This window comes from Dasypus novemcinctus, chromosome X (genome assembly GCF_030445035.2).
Source record: "Dasypus novemcinctus isolate mDasNov1 chromosome X, mDasNov1.1.hap2, whole genome shotgun sequence".
NCBI lineage: Eukaryota > Metazoa > Chordata > Mammalia > Cingulata > Dasypodidae > Dasypus > Dasypus novemcinctus.
This window is the reverse complement of record NC_080704.1, coordinates 46,820,288-46,837,815: the sequence shown is the minus strand read 5'-3', so window position 1 is coordinate 46,837,815 and position 17,528 is coordinate 46,820,288. Positions and strand designations below refer to the sequence as shown.

General features: G+C 37.2%; 1 pseudogene; it reads right to left on the bottom strand.

Moving 5' to 3' along the window:
• Positions 1–15,247: 15,247 nt before the first annotated feature.
• On the bottom strand, positions 15,248–16,278 carry LOC101431159 (homeobox protein NANOGP8-like; annotated as a pseudogene).
• Positions 16,279–17,528: the final 1,250 nt, after the last annotated feature.

Here is a 17,528-nt window from a genome sequence, read left to right as displayed (position 1 = left end):
CCAAAGTCAGTTGCCACGTGTTGAAGCAAGATGTACACCTATCTTTGGCAGGTCTCTGCCTTCCCCTCTGAGCTCACCCTTTCCTCTTGAGCTCCATGGGGTCAGCCTCTTGAGGCTTCATGCTTAAGTGATCCTGTAGTCCTCTCTACCCTGGCGTAGGGCTTGTTTCTTTACAGGTCTCCTCTATCAGTCTCGGCTGGTCTGCTTTCCCAATCTCAGCTCTAAGCTATCAGGCAAATGGCTGGTCTCTCCCTGGGGCCTCAGCTGTTTAAGCCTTCTCCTTTCTGTCTCATGGAAGGATAAAAAATGACAGAGTTCTCGTCCTATGTCTGTTTCAGTAAGTGTCCGGTTACATCAGACCCAGCAAGGGGGTGGGGACTCAATCTAAGTCATGCCTTACTGATGTAGTTGAAAAAGCCCTAAAGCAGGTGTTCTTAATCAGGGGTCCATGAGCTTGAACTGAAATTCAAAAAAACATTATTCACGTGGGGACATGTTGGTATAGGTGTGATATATTTATTATATAATATGCAGTATAGTATGGACTTAGTAAGGGGTCTGTGGTTTTCACCTGACTGACAAAGGGGTCCATGGAACAAAAAAGGTTAAGAACCTATGCCCTAAAGCAATCTTAACAAGTAATCTAATCAAATGCCCCTCAACTTAATTTAATGCATTTGAAGGGTATCACACTCAGAGGAATAGTTTAATTTACAAACATAATCTTTCACCTTTTGGGATTCATAAAATAATTTCAAACTTCCACACAGCCCCATTAAAATGGCAAAATGTTTTAACAGACACTTCAACAAAGATGTTTGGATGACAAATAAGCACATGAAAAAATGTTCAACATCATTAGTTACTAGGGAAACGTAACTTAAAACCATAATGATATACCACTACATCCCTATTAGAATGGCTGAGATTGAAAGGACTGATAATATGAAGTGCAAGACAAGGATATGGAGCACTGGCACACTATACATTGTTGGTGGAAATTTAAAATGGTACAGCCTTGTTGGAGAAGAGTTTTAAAGTTTCTTATAAGGTTAAACATATACTTGCCATACCACTCAGCAATCCCACTGCTAGGTATTTACTTGAGAGAAAGAAAAACATGTTTACATGAAATCTGTATATTAATGTTTACAGTGGATTTCATCATAAGAGTCCAAAACTGGAAATAACTTAAATGTCCTTCAATGGATAAATGATTAAACAAACTGTGATACAAGCATGATAATGGAATTTAACTCAGCAATAAAAAGGAATACATTATTAATGCACACAAAAATTTAGATTACTCTCATAGAGACATTATAGAAATTGATAGAAATCAAACTAAAAAATCTACATGCTATATGACTTAATTCATATGACATTCTGGAAAAGGTAAAACCAGAGAAACAGAATATTGTTCAATGGTTGCCAGGGGCTGGGTGTAAAGGTTGATTACAAAGGGGTAAAAGAGAATTTTGGGTGTAAAAGAACTATGTCTTGATTGGGTAGGTGATTACACAACTATATACATTTGTCAAAACTCATATAATTGTACATACAAATTTGTGAATTTTACTGTAGATAAATTATGCCCCAGCAAATCTGCCTTTTAAAAAGAGAAGAAATAGTGAGCAATACAAATAAATATAATTATACCTTGTTTTTGGGTCAAAACATCAAAACAGAAAAAATATCCTGGACAACAATAAGAAGTTGTGAGAAACCTGAGAGGAGTTTATGTGTTCCAAAGTTCTTGTATTGTTCAGCAGGTGTTAAATATGTTGATTTATTTTAGACTTTGCTAAATTAAATAGACATGGTAAAATTTCTAGGGTATACACTCAAAAAGAAGAAATACAATGCATGGTTGTCAAAGAAGTAGAAGAAGGAAAACTGCAATCTGAAAAAAAGTGTGAAAGGAAAATTGAAAGAGAGACAAAAAAAGCAGGACAGGTAGGAAACGCAAAATAAGATGGTAGAATTAAATCAAATATATTATTAATTGTTATTGATATAAGTGAACTAAACTCTGCTGATAAAATAAAAGATTGTCAGACTGAGTAAACAAACAAAAATTTCAGATTTAGTCTGTTTTCAGGAGACACATCTAAAACAAATACACAGAAAGATTAAAAGCAAAAGATCAGAAAAATGTATGTCTACTCCAAGAAAGCTGGTGTAGTGATATTAATGTCAGATTAAGGAAGAAAACTATATTAGAGAAATTAAGTCACTTCATATAGATTCAATGTTTAAATAACCAGTAAGATTTAGTGGTTTCAAGCTCTTGTGTACTTTATAACATATTCTCTAAATACATATAAAGCAAAAGATTGATAGAATCACAAGGAAGTATTGACAAATCTAAGATCATGTATCTCTCAAAAACTGACAGATTAAGAAGACAAAAAAACCTATAAAATACAAATGATTTGAACAATGTTAATGAACCAGCTTGATCTAATGGAAATATATAGAACACTGTACCCCTTAACTGGAGAATACACATTCTTTTCAAGAACATGTGGAAGAGTTACAAATGTTGACCCTGGACTAGGTCATGAAGCAAGTCTCAATAATTTTCAAAGGAAAGACATAGGCTACATTCTCTAATACAATGAAACTAAGTTAGAAACCAATAAGAAACACCTGATTAAAAAAGCACAATTTGAAAAATTTAAAACAAACTTTTAAATAACCTATGGGAAGCTTCAAACATGAATAATAGAGACCAAATCAAGGGGAAAAATCTTGAAGGAAACGGATAATATAAAGGGAAAGGAAAGCTTCAAAATAATTATCATTTATATTCTCAGAGACATAAGATGCTGTACCCATGAAAAAAGAACAGAATGCTGTCAAAAAAGAATACTCAGCCATCAAAAAAGGAGCTCTTGGGGGTGAAAAATATTAAAGCAAAAATTAAAACCTCAATAGAAGTGTTAGAGGATTAAATTGAGGAAAAATTGATTAAATAGCATGCAAAGATGCAACTGAAAGGGTAAAGCTAAAAATGGTTCTTTGTAAAGACTAATCAATTTACAAATATCTGGCAAGTTTGATTTTAAGAGAGAAACAGACAAGAGATATCAGGCAAAAATAAATATCAGCAATGAAAGAAGATTCAGTGGTAGAATGGAGATTCAATTGACAGAAAAATACTATAAACTTTTTTCTAACAAGTTTGAAAATTTAATCACTTTAAACAAATAGAAAACCCTCATGTTTCTGTAATCATTGAAGAAATCAATGGCAGATTGTGGTCTTCCAAGTTTACTCTCCTTTTCTTCTGGGCATTTGACTGCCTAGATAAAGACTGCAATCGCAGTCTCTTTTGAAACTAGGTGTGGCCATGTGACTTATTTTTCACCAAAGAGATGTGAGTTGATGTAACATGTGAAATTCCAGATCTTCTTAAAGGACTTGCTCTCCACATTTTTCCTTCCTGCTTACTGGAAATAACAATGACCAGGGAAATTTTGGAAGCTACAGGTTAAGGATTGCAGACCCACCCTCACTAGCTTAGGTCCTGGTTGACTTCATGGAGCAGAGCTTGCTTATTTGCTCTACCTACTATAGGAGAGAGCTAAAAACTTTTATGTTGTTTGACTCATTATTTGTGTATGTGTGTGTGTATGTGTGGGGATCCTTTGGTATAGCAGCTTTCTTGTACCCAAAGAATACAATTTGAATCTATTGTTGAGTCTTCCCATTAAATAAACAGTATTTCAAGACTGCTTTAGAGATAAGGTCTACCATAACTTTAAGGAATAGAAAGATAATTTCCATCTCACACAAATTCTTTTAGGGAATAGAAAAAAAATCTGTATTCCTCATCATTTATAAGGTTGTTATACACGTGTTAGTTACTATTATTTATATTGTTAATAACAATGAACATAGCATAGTCTTTCATTTTGGGGAGCATTTTTGAGTGTCTTTTACTAGTGTTTCATAATTTTCCCATACAGGTCCTGCATATTTTTGTTAGTATTTATTCCTAAGTATTTGATATTTTTTATGGCACACCATACACAAGGATCAATTACAGATTGTTCAAGGACTAAAACATAAATGGCAAATTTTAAACTTTTTGGAAGACCATATAAGAGGATATCTTTATGATCTTGGGATAGGGAAAGGTTTCATAATAAGGCAAAAAAAAAAAGTGAAGCCATAGAGAAAGGCTGATACATTTGAATACATTAAAATTAAAAACTTAAAATACTAATTAAAGGATATTATCAAGGAAGTGAAATCATAAGCCAAAAAAAGACATGCTATGCACAGAGAAACATAAGGGTGACATCAGTTTTCTCACTTGAAACAATGAAAACAAGAAGACAGTGGAAAAGCATCTTTAAAGTACTGAAAGAAAATAACTGTTGATGGAGAATCTATAGCCAGGAAAAATATCTCTCATATACTAAAGTGAAATAAAAAATTTTCAGATATATGAAACCTGAAAGAATTTATCACCAACATATCTGCAGTATAAGAAATGTTAAAGGAAGTCCTTTAGGCAGAAGGAAAATGATACCAGATGGAACTCTGGATATGTATAAAGAAATGAAAAACACCAAGAATGATAACTTCACGGTTAAATACATAAGACTTTTTTCTTGTTACAAAAATCTCTTTAAAAGATAATTGGCTGTTTAAACAAAAATAATCACAATATATTTTGGGGTTTATAACATGTATAAAAGTTAAATTCATGGCAACATAGCAAAAAGCCCAGAGAAGAGAAATGGAAGTATACCATTATAATTTACACAATAAATGAAGTAGTATGACATCACTTGAAGGAGACTGATAAGTTAAAGATGTATACTATAAACCCTAAAACTACCAAACTGAACTAAACTAAACTAAAAGAAAACCAGAATCCGTTTCCATGTAACAAATTATACAAATAAAGTAGGTGAAAGTACCATCTATTTACTGGCTCAGAGTTCTGACATTAGGCACAGAGTGGCTAGGTTCTTTACTCAGGGTATTACAAGACTGAAATGAAGATGTTAGCCAGGCAGAGTTCTTTTTTGGCAGTTCTGAGGGAAAATCCTCTTCCAGATTCATTCTTGTTGATATAATACAGTTCCTATAGTTGCTGGACTGGAGTTCATATTTCCTTGCTGGCTGTCTGTTAGGGGATGCACTCAGCTCCTAGAGGCTGCCTGCTTCATTCCTTGATAAATAACCCCCTCCATCTCATGCTTTGAATGTCTGACTTTCTCTTCTGCTAATAAGCCAATAAATATTAATAATATGGAATCATACGAAAGACTTTATTGGGACCAAAAAACAAGGCAGAAAAAGAGAGAAAACAAGTTAAGAAAAAATAGAAAACAAATAGAAAGTTAATCAATTCAAACCTAACCATATAAAAATTACATTGAATGGAAATTGTTTAAACATCTCAATTAAAAGGTAACTATAGGGATCAAGTTTAGCTCAGTGGTTGAGTGCCTGCTTCCCATGTACAAGGTCCCAGGTTCAATCCCCAGTATCTCCTTAAAAAAAAAAAAAAAAGGCAACTATATGCTACAAGAAACTCCAGAGCACTCAGGAAGGTCTTGTCTTAGTAGTAGGGAAGAAGTCCTAGACTAGAGAATTGTTCCAGATCTCTCTAACAAATCATGAAAGCAAGATTCAAAGGGTCAAACTACTCCCAAGTAACTGAACTAGATTTCAGGGAAAAGCTTGAGAACATTTTATAGGAATATTTAAAAATCTAACATTCAACAAGGTAAAAATCACAATGTCTGGCATCCAATCAAGGATTACCAGGCATGCAAAGAAGCAGGAAAATATGACTGGGTCAAGCAAAAAAATTTTAGGTATGACACCAAAAGTATAATCCCACCCTCAAAATGATAAATTCTACTTCATCAAAAACAGAAAAGTCTTTATTTAAAAGACACTGTTAAAAGAATGAAAAGACAAGCCCCAGATGGGAAAATATTTATAAAGCATATATTTCATAAGGGAATTGTATCTATAATATATAAAGAACTATAAAAACTCAATAATAGGGAAACAACCCAATAAAAATGGGCAAATGATTTGAATAGACACTTCACTAAAGGAGATATATGGATGGCAAAAAACACTTGAAAAGACGATGAATATCATTACTATGTTTAGAGAAATTAAAATTACAACCTCAATGGAAAACCACTACATTTCTATTAGAATGGCAAAAATTAAAAAGATTGACCAAACTATGTGTTGGTGAGGAAAGAACTGGATCTCTTATACACTACAGGTGGGAATGTAAAATGGTACAACCATTTTGTAAAAACATTTGTTAGTTACTTAAAAATTTAAATATACAGGGAAGCAGATGTGGCTGAAGTGACTGGGCTCCTGCCTATCACATGAAGGCCACTGGTTCGGGTCCTGGTGCCTCCTAAAGAAGAGAGTGAGCTGATGAGATAGGCAGGTGCAGTGAACTGGTGCAACAAGATGATGCAACAAGAGATGTGGGGAGGAAAAACAGAATGAGAGACACAACAAAGCAGGGAGTGGAGGTGGCTCAAGCGATTAGGTACCTCGCTCCCACATTGGAGGTCTTGTGTTCAGCTCCCAGTGCCTCCTAAAGAAACAAGGAAGATGAACAGACACAGTAAGTGAGAAACAACAAGGGGGTGGGGAGAAATTTTTTAAAATTTAAACATACACCTACTTTATGATCTAGCTATTCTACTCATATGTATTTACCCCATAGAAAGAAAGCTTTATTTGTAATAGCTCACAACTGGAAATGATCCAAATGTCCATCAACAGGTGAAAGGATAAATAAATTGTGGTATATCCATACAGTGGAATATTACTCAACAACAAAAAGGGATGAATTACTGATATATGCAACAATATGGATGAATCACAAAATAATTATGTTGTGCAAAAGAAGCCAGATGCTAATAAGTATATACTGCATTATTCCATTTATAGAAAACTTAAGAAAATGCAAAATAACCACTAGTGACTGAAAACAGATCAGTGGCTGCCTGGGGCGAGGGTGGGGTGGTGTATTAATTTGCCAAAGGCTGCCAATGCAAAATACCAGAAATGGGCTGGCTTTTATGATGGGAAATTTATTAGGGGTAAAAGCTTACAGTTCAAGTCTGCAAAAATGTCCACATCAAGGCACCATCAGAGATGCTTTTTCACTAAAGTCTTCTGCTGGTGATCCTGGCATCCTGCCACATGGCGAGGCAAGATGGCAGCTGATCTCCACCCGGGTCCCTGCCATCCGCTCAAGGCTTACTGTCTCCAGGAGCTCAGCTGTTGGCAGTCAGGCATATGGCTCATCTCTTCAGCCTCTTGGGGGCTTCATGCTTCAGCTTTGGCTGCTAGTGATCCTTGAGTCCTCTCTCGCACATGGCTGGGTCAAAATGGCAGAGCTCCCTTTTCTTTGTGTTTTCTGTCTCTCTGTATCTCTGTTTATATAATGCTCCGGTAAAAAGGCAGAGAGGGAAACTGATGTGGTGCAAGCAATTGGGTTTCTGTCTACCACATGGAAGGTCCTGAGTTCAGTTCCTGGTACCTCCTAAAGAAAAGACAGTGACCTCAAACAATGAGGGAGGGGGGATAAATAAATAAAATAAACCTTTCTTTAAAAAAAGGGCAGACACCCAATCTGAGTCATGCCTCACTGATGTAGTCCAATCAAAAGCAATCTCATCAAATAATCTAATCAAGGTCCCCTAACGGAATCTAATGCAATCAAAGAGTCTCATACCCACAGGAAGGGATTAGTTCAAAAACAAAATAATTTTGTGGGGATTCACCAAATTCAAACCATAACAGGTAGGGAGGCAGCTCAGGGAGGACTTACAAATGGGCATCAGGAAAATTTTAGGGTGATAGATATGTTCACTATTTTAATTGTGGTGATGATTTCATGGGTGTGTGTGTGTGTGTGTGTGTATGGCAAACTGTGTTGTTACATGCTTTAAATACATATAGTTCATTATATGTCAATTATACCTCAATAAATACATGCAAAGAAAGCCCAGATTTGGGTTCATCTCCCCTCCTAAAACAGTAGATCTGTGCTGTCTTACATAATTTTGATAGTAGGGGGACAGAAAAATTTGGCAATAGCTTATCTTCCCAATAATTCAATAATCTATTTTCTAAGACTGTTCTCCATTCAAACATGTATTCTTTTGCAATAGAAAAAGCTCGCTCACCAAACCCACGTATAGAGCAGTAGAACAGTCTTTCTTGGCTGCAGCTAAATATCAAAAGGCAGACTTCAGAATTTCTACTTCTGGGAAGATGGAGTAAACGTAATTTTCCCCATTCCTTCTGTTAAGTACAGCTAAATACCCTAGAAGTCATATGTAAAATAAACATAAGAAGACTAGGAAAAGAGGAGAAGAGAAGGCAAACTAGTGAAGGACTTTGGGACCCGAGGAACAACTTGGCAGTGAGCTCCCTGGGTTTTCTTTTTGTCTCATATATCCCAGAATGGGTACTGGAGAAGCTGGCAACCCAGAAACATCAACAGGCACAGACAAAATAAGCTACAAAGGAACGCCTGCTCTCTAACCAAAGGGCCAGGAAAAGGACAGTCTAGAAAGATAGAAAACTTTTAGATGAAAAATCGCTCTACTCCAGCCAAACACTACAGATAAAACTGTGGCCCCACCCTTCCAGTAAAGGCTGAGCAGGGTGTCTGGACTTCCATGCTTGCCAGTCTGCAACCACACCTCTCCCAGGGTAGTGTCAGAGAAGGTCAATTGGGGAGGTGGGACTTTTATCCTCGCTGAGTAGCAATGAGTCCCCGAACTTTGGTGTTAGTGGAAACCACATGTGGAGCCTGGACTTCCACCCTTATCTGGTGGTGGAAAGGCATTTCTATTTCTCCTCACTGGGGGTTGTGTCAGAGGATATCTAGTGGAATGTTCAGACTTTCAACACTGCTCAGTGGTTGTGAGACTACCTTCTATTGCAATATTAGCGGAGGCCACACTGGGAGCAATAAGGAGGCACCTAACCAGGGTGGTATCAGTAAAGGCCTAGTGGGGAGCCTTCATACCCACTGCTGCCCAGCAGTAACAAGGAGCCCCACTTCTGCGTGTCAGTGGAAGCCCAGGGGAGAACTGGGATTTTACCTCTGTTCTGGCAGGAATGAGGCAGTGTTCCCACATTCCCTGCCAGAGGAGTGTCAGAGGAGTCCTGATAAAACTCAAGATTTAAATAATATCCAGAATCTTATAATATCTGAAATATCTAGGTTACAATAAAAAATAACTCATCCTACCAAGAACCAGGAAGATCTCACTTTGAATGAGAAAAGACAAATCACCAGATGCCAACACTGAGATGATAGAGGTATCAGACTTATCTGACTAGGATTTTAAAGCATCCACCGTAAAAATGGTTCAGTGAACAATTACCAACATGCTTGAAACAAATGAAAAAGTAGAAAGTCTCAGCAAAGATATATAAGATATAAAGAAGAACCGAAGGGAAATTTCAGAACTAAAAATGCAGTAACCAAAATAACTCGATGCATAGTCTCAACAGCACAATAGAGGACAGAAGAAAGGATCAGAGAACTTAAAGACAAAACAATAGAAATTATCCAATCTTAATAACAGAGAATACAGCATAAAAACAAAATGAACAGAGCTTTGGGGACATGTGGAGCTATAACAAAAGATCATTCAATTCATGGGAGTCCCAGAAGGAAAGGAGAAAAAAGGTGTGGCTGAAATAGTATTCATAGAAATAATGGCTGAAATTTTCCCAAATTTGGCAGAAGATGAACCTAGAGATTTAAGAGGCTGAGTGAACTCCAAACAAGATATACCTATAGAAGTCCATGTCAAGACACATCATAGGCAAACTTAAAGGAAAAACTCTTGAAAGCAGCCAGAGAGAAACAATGCATTGCCTATAGGGGAAAAACAATTAAAATTACAGTGGATTTCTCATCAGAAACCATGGAGGCCAAAAGAAAATGGCATATTTTTCAAGTGCTGAATGAAAAGAACTATCAATGTGGAATTCTATTATGAGTAAACATAGACCAGGAATGAAGGGGAAATCAAGATATTCTCAGATGAAGACAAAGTAAGATTATTCCAGAAGACCTAGTCTAAAAGAATGACTAGAGGAAATTCTCTCAACAGGAAGGAAATGAGAAAAGAAGGAATTTTGGAACATCAGGAAGGAAGAATGATAGAGCAAAAATATGTGTAAATAAAATAGGCTTTCATTCTCTTGAGTTTTCTAATATATGTGATGGTAAAAGCAAAAATTTTAACACTGTCTAATGTGGTCCTCAAGGTCTGTGGAGGAAGTATTTAAGAATTATATTGTAGAAGGGGAGAGAAATAAATAAATAAATCTTTTAAAAAAGAATTATATTGTAATATAAATGGAGGATGATAAAGGGACATAAAGGGAAGTAAGGTTTTTAAAATTTCTCCCTCCTCCCTCCCTTATCTGCTCTCTGTGTCCATTTGCTGTGTATTCTGTGTCTGCTTGTATTCTCATTAGGTGGCTCCAGGAACTGATCTTGAGACCTTCCAGAGTGGGAGAGAGGCGATCATTCTCTTGTGCCACCTCAGCTCCCTGGTCTGTTGTGTCTCTTATTGTCTCTCTCCTGTGTCTCCTTTTGTGGTATCATCTTGCTGCATCAGCTCTCTGCATGGGCCAGCACTCCTGCATGGGGCAGTACTCTGCCCAGGCTAGTACTTCATGCAGGCCAGCACTCCATGTGGGCCAGCTTGCCACATGGGCCAGCTCGCCTTCACCAGGAGGCCCTGGGTATCAAACCCTGGACCTCCTATATGGTAGATGGGAGCCCAATTGCTTGAGTTACATCCACTTCCAAGACTGTGATAAATTATATATATATATATATATAATACCTAGAGAAACCACTAAAAAACCTATATAAAGATATACACCCCAAACACTATAGGCAAATCAAAATGGACCTCTGAAATATGTTCAAACAACCCACAGGAAAGCAGGAACAAGTCTATTCTGGTAGAAAGGAGAACTCGATGGGGATGAGGCCGTGGAAAGAGGAGCTCTTATGCTAGAGCTAACCTAGACCCTTTTCCTCAAGGGAGCATAGTCCATCCTGCTGTTCTGGGGTGCATTTGGAGTGGGGACAGGGAGAGGAATCAGACTTTCTCACAGTGCTTTGCCTTGGGAATTATGGTGGGTTGGCGAACTGTTGATACTGGTGCACAAAGAAGGCTCTTCTCAAAGCCAACAGGCTAACCTACCATCATGCAGGAAGGGGATGCTTGCCAAGGTTTGGGCTCAGGTTTTTCATTGTGGGGGCGCCTTCCTGGGGGTGGGGGCAGGATGGTACATTTGTGTTCTGATTGCAAAAGCCCAAAGCATTGCTTTGTATGTGATCTATTTTGCTAGGAAAATGAGATTAAGAAGGCTTTGAAAAGGGCCTGATACATATTTGGCAAGGGGAGAAGCAAACTTGATACATTTGGAGCTGTGCCCTAAAGGCTTGAAGAACTATTTGGGTTCTAAATCAGTAAACCTTGGTAAACTTTCCCTATAAGATATAAAGATCTATTTTAACAGGCATCTTTAGTCTTTGAATGATTAGGAAGAAAATGAATACTGAGTTCCAGAGTAGTTCAACTTCCCTTTAATTTTATTAGGGGTAGGAGTCCTATATCCTTCCAAGTCTTGTAGTGTATACAGTTCTCCAATGCTGAATCTCCCAGAAGAATACTTCTAAAGGCTTTCTACTATAGTTGTTTATAATTTTTCTACTTTTTAGAAAAGAAAAATGGTATCTGGGAGCTATTTGTACATTACATGTCATTCATTATTCCAAATGTAATCTGTTCAACATGAAAGCATCTTTATATTCTCAATAATGGCACTGGTAATTTTAAATATTAAAATCCACATTAGGAAAAAAATAAGCTTGCCAATCTCCCCTTCTAAGACATAATATATAAATGATTAAATTTAACTGATCTGTGGTGAATTGATACCTTTGCAAGATTTAGTCTTCCAAGCTAGGTTTCCTTTCATGTCTATTAACAATATTAATAGTACTTTATAGCTTTCTCTGTGGAGTTCTTGACAACCATGATAAATTTATTTTATTTATTTGCTGACTTTGTTGCTATTGTAAATGGTTTCGCTTAAAATTTACTTTCCTAATTGCCTTTCGATGGCATGTAAAAATGCAATTGATATTGCATATTGACATTTTATCTAGCATATTGTTTATCTTCCACATGTATAACTTTCCACATACACACTCATGCTGCTTACAAATAGTGACAGTTTCATTTCTTCCTTCCTAGACCCAATGCATTCTCATTTATTCTTTCTTGTCTTATTGTACTGGCTAGGAGCTACATTACAATGGTGATTAAGGGGTGAAAGCTGATATCTTTTTCTTGTTACAATGTCAAAGCTTTCGAACTTTTATCATTGTGTATGATGTTTGCTATAAAGGTTTAGTAGGTATCAGTTTAAGGAAGCCAACTTTATTTGGAGCTCTGTAGGATTTTTTTTTGTTTTTAACCATGAATGGATGTTATTCAAATGGATTTAATAAGATTTTGAGATACTTGTATAGTTTCCATTCTTGATTCTGTTGACATGGTGAATAACATTTATTTTTCAGATTGTCCACCAATACTGCATATCTGACATAAACATACCCTTTTTCATTGAAGTTTTTTAAAAAAGGCAGCCTTTATGAAATCTACCCAGAGTGTGTCATCATGATTCACAGGGGCAGCCCTCTTGAGCTTTGGATGTTTTTGATGTTATGTGCTGGAATTTCATAGAAACTGCATTCTCCAAGAGGTAATAACCTAAACTGAGAAAATCTTTAAAAAAAAGATTTACTGGTTGGTTTCTTCTGTGTGTGTATATGTGTGTGTGTCTACTTCAAAATCAGACTCATAATTATCCAGCCTTTCCTTGTTCATGTAGATATTATCTGTTTTGGTTATGCACTGCTATATAATATACCACCCTAAACTTAGTGGCATTAAGACAACCACCATTTTCTTAGGCTTACAGATTCTGTGGATCAGGACTTCACATTTGAGAGTCCCAATTGCTTCACATCCTTGTCAACTCTTGGTGTTGCTAAGTATTTTTAATTTTAGCCATTTTATTAGTAGGTGTGTAATGGAATCTTATTGTGGTTTTTTTTTTTAATTTTTTTTAAAATTTTTTATTGTGGTTTTAACTTGCATTGCTTTAGTGAAGGGATGGAGTTCCCTACTCCCTCATTTTCAGTAATGTCACTCCCTTCTCTGCAATGTTTTGAAGATTTCAGTATAAAAATAATGAACATATTTTGTTAAATCCATCCATATTTAATTTGGATGCTATTGCAAATTTAAAATTTCCCTTTGTTTATTGCTTGCATATAGACATACAATTGATTTTTGTATATTTCCCTTGTGTTTTGCAACCTTTCTACACTGCCTAGCGTTTTCAGTATAATACTGAATAGAAGTGGTAAAGTGGTGAGAGTGGGCATTTTGCTGCCTTTCTTGATCTTACTGGGAAAACATCCAGACCTTTACGTTAAATACAGTGCTAGCTGTAGGTTTCACTTAACTCTCCTTTATCAGGTGGAGGAAGTTCTCTTTTAAACCTAATTTGCTGAGAGATTTTATCATAGATATGTTTTATATATTGTCAAATGTTTTTTTCTAAGATGATCATATGGTTTTTCTTCCTTTTTTCCCAATGTAATATGGTCAGTTACATTGGTTGTTTTCAAATCTTGCATTTCTTAGATAAATCCCACTTGGTCATGTGTATTATCCTTTCTATATATTGATGGAGTTGATTTGTCAATATGTTATTAAGGATTTTTGTGTCTATGTTCATGGGAGTTATTGGCCTGTAGTTTTCTTTTCTTGTGAAGTCTTTGCCTGATTTGTGTATCAGGGTAATACCAGTATCATAATATGAGTTGGGAAATGTTTATTTCTCTTCCATTATCCGAAAGCTTTTAGTAGGATCGATCTTATATGTTCCTTCTATGTTTAGTCAAATTCAGTGAAGCCTTCTGGGCCTGGAGTTTTCTTTCTGGCATGGTTATTTGCAAATTCAATTTTAAAAATCGATAAAGGTTTTTTGTCTTTTCTATTACTTCTTTTTTTTTTAAGATTTATTTTTTATTTATTTCTCTCCCCTTCCTCCCCCCCCCCCCGCCGGTTGTCCGCTCTCTGTGTCCATTCGCTGTGTGTTCTTCTGTGTCCACTTGCATTCTTGGCAGCATTGGGAATCTGTGTCTCTTTTTGTTGTGTCGTCTTGCTGTGTCAGCTCTCCATGTGTGTGGTGCCACTTCTGGGTGGGCTGTGCTTTTTTCTCATGGGGTGGCTCAATGTGAGGTGCACTCCTTGCAGGTGGGGCTCCTTTTTGCAGGGGACACCCCTGTGTGGCACAGCACTCCTTGCGCACAGCAGCGCCGCTCATGGGACAGCTCACCACATGGGCCAGGAGGCCCTGGGTTTGGACCCTGGACCTCCTGTATGGTGGGCAGATGCTCTAGCAGTTGAGCCACATCTGATTCTCTTCTATTACTTCTTGAGACCATCTTGGTAATTTGTGTCTTTCAAGAAATTTGTCCATTTCATCTAGCTGTTCAACTTGTTAGAATTAAGTCTCAATGTTTTTTAAATGTCTCTATGATCTGTATGATATATCCTCTTTCATTCCTGATACTGGTAATGTGTATTTCTTCTTCTTTTTTTTTTTTTTAAAGGTAAAACATATTTTTTATTTATCTATAAATTTATAAACCAGCCAGCTAAACTACTATAATATTACCATGATACAGCAAAAACAAAACATCTATCTACATATATTAATGTAATTAACAAATTAGAGGCAATAAAACACAGAGCAGAAGGGGCAGGGAAAATTAATGAAGCAGGTCATCATGATAGCTTAACCCTTCATCTCAACAATTCAGACTTTTAGTTAAGCAAAGCCTCCCAGTCCTATGAAATGAATACTCTATCACACTTTATGCTTTTACTTCCTACACTTGAAGTTAGATCCTAAAAATATGCAAGTATTATATCAAGTTCTCTATAGTCATAGACATCTTATATTTACCTTGGCTGCTTTGGACAACATAAATCTGGCCTGTTTTGAGTTTTTGTAACCTCTGATTAGACTCAAAACACACCCCACTCCCACCCCCCAGTTACACAGTGAAAACCAGGATAAAGTCAGATACACAGCACTCAAGAAAATTCTGCAAGGAAGGATGTAGTGCAGGCTCTGCCCAGATAGAGACTGGATTATATACCCATCTTTACCCACACTTTCACATATCTTCAGGCTGTCCATTCATGCAGTAATAACTTGGGAATAAATCCATGGTTTGTGCTGTACTATAATAATTAACAGCTTGTTGTATTACATTATGGCTTTCCCCAATACTTCCCAAGATGGCCTCCAAATCACTGGCATAATTTTGCTGGAATTGGATCTGGGGCTGCAGGGATTCCTCTCCACTGTTCTGGAACTGGTTATTCCAGGCTTGGGTGCACCAGGTCTGGGTGTTCCAGGAATGGCTGCTCCAAGTCAGGTTGTTCCAGCCTGGTTGTTCCAGGTCAGGCCTGGTTGCTCCACACTGGAAGGTTAGCAGAAGCGTTCACCAAGCACCCCTGGGGATAGGGAAAGTAGAGTCCCAGGTATTCTGTAGGTGCTAAGCCCTGGGTCATACTGTTGCTACTCTTTGACCAGCTGACATTTTTCTGCCACCTCTTACATTTCATTCTCTGGTTCTGGAACCAGGTCTTCACCTGTTTGTAGCTGAGGTTCAGAACGTGGGAAAGTTCTTGCATCTGCTGGAGACTGAGGTATTTCTGTCTTTGAAATTGGTCGTTGAGTATACACACTGGGCCTGAGAGAACACGGTCCTGCTCTTTTGTTTCTTGACTGGGACCTCATCTTCCTTCTCTGCTGTACTGTTCTCTCCAGCAGCAGGTAGTTTCATTTTGGGACTGGTGGAAGAATCAGGGCTATCCTGAATAAGCAGGTCCATGGGAGAAGGAAGAGGAGAGACTGTCTCTGACTGGGGAACCTCAGCAGATGATATTTGCAAGGATGCATAATTTTCTTCAGCCTTATAAATCTCAGGCACTGGTGAAGACTCCCTGGAATCAGATTTGGGGCAAGACAGACTTTGGGGAGAAGCTAGATCCACACTCATGTTTACTGAGTAGAAGGAGGAGGGAAAAAAATCAAAGATGGAAGACCTACAGGTAAAACAGCAACGACAGCCAACCAGCCCAACGCAGCAAGAGACGAAGAGCACAGCGTGTATTTCTTTTTGATCAGTTTAGCTAGAGGTTTATCAAATGTATTGATATTTTCAAATCATCAGATTTTTATTTCATTGATTTTCTTTATTGTTCATCCATATTCTATTTTATTGAGTTCTATTTCTACCTATATTTTTCTTTTCTACCAATTAATTTGGATTTAATATGCTCTTCTTTTTCTGGTTTCTCAAGGTAGACATATAGGTAATTTATTTTAGATATATCTTCCTTTCTAATGTAAGTGCTTAAACCTATAAAATTTCCTCTAAGGTCTACCTAAGCACTGCTTCAGCTGCATCTCACAGATTTTGATGTTGTTTTATCATTCTTCTTCCATTCAAAATAATTTATCAACTCCTTTGTGATTTCTTATTTGACCCATGGATTATTTAGAAATGTATTGCTTAAATTCCAATATTTGGACATTTTCCAGATAGCTTCTTATTGATTTATAATTTAATTCTATTGTGGTCAAGAAGCACACTTTTCATGATTACAATCCTCTTAAATTCATTGGTCTATTTTATGGCCCAGTATATGGTCCATTTTGGTTACTGTTCTACTTGCATATGAAAAGAATGTGTGTTCTGTAACTGTGTAGAGGGTTTTTAAAATTTCAATTAGGTCAAGTTGAATGATGGTATTGTTTAAATGTTCTTTATGCCTATTGATTTTCTGTCTACTTGATCTACCAATTATTATGAGAAGTATGTTGAAATATACAGCTATAATTTTGGTTTTATCTATTGCTTTCTTTTTTTTTTAAAGATTTTATTTATTTATTTATTTCTCTCCCCTTCCCTCCCCTGCCAGTTGTCTGTTCTCTGCATCTATTTGCTGCTTGTTTTTCTTTGTCCACTTCTGTTGTTGTCAGCAGCATGGGAATCTGTTTCTTTTTGTTGCGTCATCTTATTGTGTCAGCTCTTAGTGTGTGCAGCATCATTCTTAGGCAGGCTGCACTTTCTTTTGCACTGGGCAGCTCTCCTTACAGGGCACACTCCTTGCACATGGGGCTCCCCCACGCGGAGACACCCCTGTGTGGCAGGGCACTCCTTGCGCGCATCAGCACTGCGCATGGGCCAGCTCCACACAGGTCAAGGAGGCCTGGGATTTGAACAGTGGACCTCCCATGTGGTAGACGGATGCCCTAACCACTGGGCCAAGTCCGCTTCCCATATTGCTTCTTTCAATTGTATT